General features: G+C 41.1%; 1 pseudogene; it reads right to left on the bottom strand.

The window, feature by feature from the left end:
* Positions 1 to 1,951: 1,951 nt before the first annotated feature.
* LOC129669248 (receptor of activated protein C kinase 1-like) lies at positions 1,952 to 2,610 on the bottom strand (annotated as a pseudogene).
* Between the last annotated feature and the right edge of the window lie 2,164 nt (positions 2,611 to 4,774).

Below are 4,774 nucleotides of genomic sequence, written 5' to 3'. Positions count from 1 at the left end.
GTGTGTGTGTGTGTGTGTGTGTGTGTGTGTGTGTGTGTGTGTGTGTGTGTGTATGTATGTATGTAAAATTACAGGTGCATTTCTATCCTGTGACAATGTTTCCCTTTGTGGCACAGAGGGTAATACTTATGTTGACATAGTAGACTATCAGGAAATCGACAGTCATGAAATTATAATCAGAAAAATGAATGAAGTTAGAATAGAAAATATCTATGGTTAAACAAGAGCATCAGGAAAACAATAATATCAAGAAAAATCTGTTGTATATATTGTTTGCATTATTAAAAATGTATCCTTACAGATATACAGATGTGTTTAGAAACATCAAAATAATCACAAGGAGGACATATCCTCAAAGTGGGTGTGTGCTTGTGTCTATGACCACAAGAAAGCAACGAGAAAATATGCCTCATTCTCTACCTTAAGTGGACTTCAGTAAAGATGAGAGTTTTAATTCATAGAAGTCGTAAGGTGCTTTGGCTTATGTAAATGATGTTATTATTGATGAGAGTGCTTAGAAATTCCTATTATCTTTGCTTAGGTCACTTAAAATTTCTTAATCTCTCAAGATAAACATACTAGAATAACTAAAGTTAATTGGATAAAGTTCTTCATAAAAAGTGTAAAAAATCAGTAATTAATAAAAAAACAACCATGTTTTTCTTTTTGCACTTGCATTTTACTGAACTGAAATGTAAATGATAATTAAACCATGTTTGCCATATAAATTTGGTGAATCTTATCCATTGTCATAATGGGATATTTTAGAATATTGATAAAGAAGAGACCAGAGCCCTTGATTTTACAATATGATTCTCCTCATCTTCTGTGGCTCTTCAGACATGGAGTTATATATTTTTGTGCCTCAGTTTGCTGATCTCTTGAAATGATTATCCTAAGTCTGATAAGTCAGATATCATGATGTTTCCAGTAATAACACTAACTAATAACACCATTATTTAGACCTGGTTAATTGTGCTGAAACCATGACAGATTTTATATAGATTAATTATGGTAAAATCATCAAAATACTGTTATTTTATTGCATTTTTAAAAAGTGGATTATTATAATCACCATTGTATAGTAGAATAGATAGGAAGATAGATGCATTTCCTGTAAATCGTTTTACATTATATGCTTTTCATCCATTTTAAGTTCTTTTTTTTATTTGAAAGTAGATTGTTCTCTCATATAGTACACTCCACAGATTCTCTCCCTCCACTCCTCCCAACTCCTCCCTACTTCCCCTCCCCCCCTTCACTTCCTCTCCCTCTGGTTTTTGTGTTTTTTTGTTTGTTTGTTTGTTTGTTTGTTTGTTTGTTTCCGGAAAGGAACAGGCCTCCCAAAGACAACAAACACAACAAAGCAAGACACAATAAGACAAGGCAAAAGTCCTCACATCAAGACTGGACAAGGCAACCAATTGTGAGGAAAAGAGTCCCAAGAGCAGGCGCAGAGACTTGCTCCCCCTCGGGGGTTTCCACAAACACATCAAGCTAACAGCCATAACAGACACGCAGAGGTCTTGTTCAGACATTTGCAAGCCTGGTGCTTGCTGCTTGGCCCATAAGCCCAGCTTATACCAGTTCATTGAGCCATGTTACCCTGGTTTCCTCCCTTCCCACTGACTCCTCCGATCTTTCCTCCTATCTTCTGTGGGGTTCCCCAGGCTTCAGGGGGAGAGACATGATGGAGACCTCCAATCCAGAATCCATCTGCACTAGCGTCTGACTATGCGTCTCTGTGCCCACTCCCATCTGCTGTTGGAAGAAGTCTCTGTGATGATGACTGGGCAAGGCACTAACCTATGAGTATAGCAGAATATCACTGGGAACCATTTCATTGACTTTTTTTCAGAAAGCCAGTTTTATGTCTAAGACTGTCATAAACTCTGTCACCTGCATACTCACACCAGATTGCCTATACAGCCAGCAAACAGTCTGGCCACCATCAGACCATGCCAGAGAGGTCCTTGCTTCCAGAAGCATGGAGGGCTCTATCTGGAGTAACTGCTAGATAGACCAGATTGTGTTCAGATGATCAATGTAGGCAATGTTGTTTGTCTTCACTTTGCAGTTAACCAAATTCTATACCTTGACCAACCTGTCCCGTCCACAGGAGACAATGATGGGGTTGTTGCTGTTCAGGGAGAAGCATGCACAGACACCCATTCTGATGGCTCTCATCCTGGACCGTGTGCTTGCAGACTCTAGAGTATTTTATAACTTTATGGTCTCGTCTCAAGGTCCAGAGACAAGCTACTGGTTCTTGGAGGAAACGGCTATGCTCAGCACATCCTTGGCATGACCTACAAATCATCTTGTGGTGGTGTCTGTTGTGAGATCTCAGAGGCCCAGTGTTCCACCCCAGGAGCCTGAGAGGGCAAACTGGCCACCAGAGGCGATATTAACGTCTTTGACAAAGCGGGAGTGACCTTGCAGAACATGCTGTGGTATGCTATAGTTGGTCTGATCCCTTGGTCAGCTTCCACATTGCGATGGTCTTGTCTCAGACAGTATCACGTTAGAGAACGGCAGAATGGTGGTGATACAGGCTATCCGGCCCTTAGCACCCTTGAGGGTCCCATAAAGGGTCATCTGTTTGGTCATGCCTGCAGAGGGCAAGAGTATCACTGATAACTCAAAGGAAGGGAGCCACGCCATTGGGTTGCTGTGGAGTTATCCAGTTTCCAGTTCCTGGCCATCCAGGCTTGTGGTGTGGGCCTCAAGTTAAACCAGACAGTGATTGGCCACTCCCACAGGTTCTGAACCACCACTGCCCCAGAACATCTTCCAGGCAGGGCAGATTGTAGGTCCAGGGTTTCGTGGCTGAGTGGGTGTCCAGGCTTCTTTTTCTGTAAACCTACAGAGTAACTTCCATGCCAAAGAGACTAGACCTTAGGGGTGAAGGCTCCGTGTAGGCACCAGCTCTACCTCTTCTTATTCAATGAGTTGTGTGGATGTTGTTCTTGGTAATACCCCACCATTGCCCATTCTCAGAGAGTGACCCTCTGTCCTAGCATCAGCCTGGCCTGTTTAGGGATCTCCACAGGGCCCCATCATGGATGCAACTGGAAAAAAAAATCATTGTGAATGAGGTGGCCCAGATCCAGAAAGACAAAATGGTATATATTTACTTATAAATTGATATTAGCTGTTAAGTAAAAGAAAATCGAGCTGTAATCCACTGACACACTGAGGTTAGGTTAAAAGGAGGACCCCTGGGGATCTCCCTGAGAATGGAAAATAGAATATATTTTGCATTGGGGCCAGGGGTGGGTGGGTTAGGGGAAAGGAGGGATCAGATTGTGGGGAAAAGGCAGATTGTGGGTGAAGGCTCCGTGTAGGCACCAGATCTACCTCTTCTTATTCAATGAGTTGTGTGGATGATGTTCCATGCCAAAGACACTATGGAAATTGGCAAGACAAAAACAAGGTAAGGCAGATTCTGGGACACTCTCATACCTCTGTAGGGCATTTGAACTTTATCTTATAGACTGTGATTTAAACAAGACAAATGTAATGGCTCCTAAATTGCTTATTAAAAACGAGTTCTTAGTGCTGTGAAAGCTGGCACTATTGGCCATTGGAATTACTCCTTAAGACAATTGCCAATTGTTTCCTAGCACAATAAAAGCATGTTTTGTGGGTAACAGAATAACTTTGGCATGCATACATATCTGCTCACATCTAATCCTTTTTAGATAGTCAACTAACGCCATAAAAATGTTCACTGCACTAAAGTTACATGTGTTTAATCTCAATGCAACATAATAGCAATGAGCAAACATTTTGTGTTAAGTGGCAGATAATAAGTATTTAAAGCTTTGGGGATCATATTGTCCCAGTAATGAACCAACTGTGTTGTCACAGCAGCGAGGCAGTTATGGCCATGCAGAAGCAAACATGTGGCAATAAAACAATGCCAACCCCCTGGGAGGCTATCTCTGTCTTTAGCGTCACTGTTTCTGAACCCATCTCCTCCACTCAAGCAAGAAATCTTTCAATGTAGTAGCTTGAAAGGTAAGTTATCTTTTTGTGTATATAAATCCCAGGTGAGAGATGGAGTTTGCAGAAATGTGGACCCAAACTGAGAGTGTTCTGACCTTTGGGATCTTCAATAAATGCTTCAGCATCCAGGCAGTGAAGATTGGACGGATCCTGAACCGACACGGGAGCAGCTCGAATCTTGTGCTCACATTCTGTTTTTTGAGACACAGTTGTGGGGCTCCACAGACTGCTAAGTGAGGTTCAGGAACAAGAGAAATTGATACCGGAGTGAAGGATGGTGGGGAATCTAATTTAATCAGACACTGAATCACATCTCAAGGTGATTTTAGGGAATTTGTACTTAGGAGTTAGTGCAGAGTAGCTTAGCGGTTTCCTCTAATGCTGGAGTTACTCATTTCTTCCTCACAATTTTCAAATTATCTTTCTCTATACATATACTGAGTTTCTGAGTGGGTTGAGTGTATTTAGAAACATACACATAATATATATAAAACAATAATTAATGTAAAAAGGAGTAATGAATTTTAAAAAGAGAAAGGAGGGGTATGCAGGACAGTTTCAAGGAATGAAAGAGAAGTAAATTATGTAATTATATTCCAATTTCAATAAATTAAAGAAACAATTTTTTCAGTTTGATTTTAGAATTTATTCACTTTACACCCTATCATAGCCCCTCCCTCCTCTTTTCCCAACACCTTCCCTTTCTTCTCCTTATTCCCTCCCTCCTCTTTTCCCAGCACCCCTTCCCCTTTCTTCTCCTTAT

The sequence above is a fragment of the Psammomys obesus genome, unplaced genomic scaffold, assembly GCF_907164565.1.
Source record: "Psammomys obesus unplaced genomic scaffold, mPsaObe1.curated_primary_1811, whole genome shotgun sequence".
Classification (NCBI taxonomy): Eukaryota; Metazoa; Chordata; class Mammalia; order Rodentia; family Muridae; genus Psammomys; species Psammomys obesus.
The sequence above is the reverse complement of the archived record's forward strand: the minus strand, read 5'-3'. Positions and strand labels throughout refer to the sequence as shown.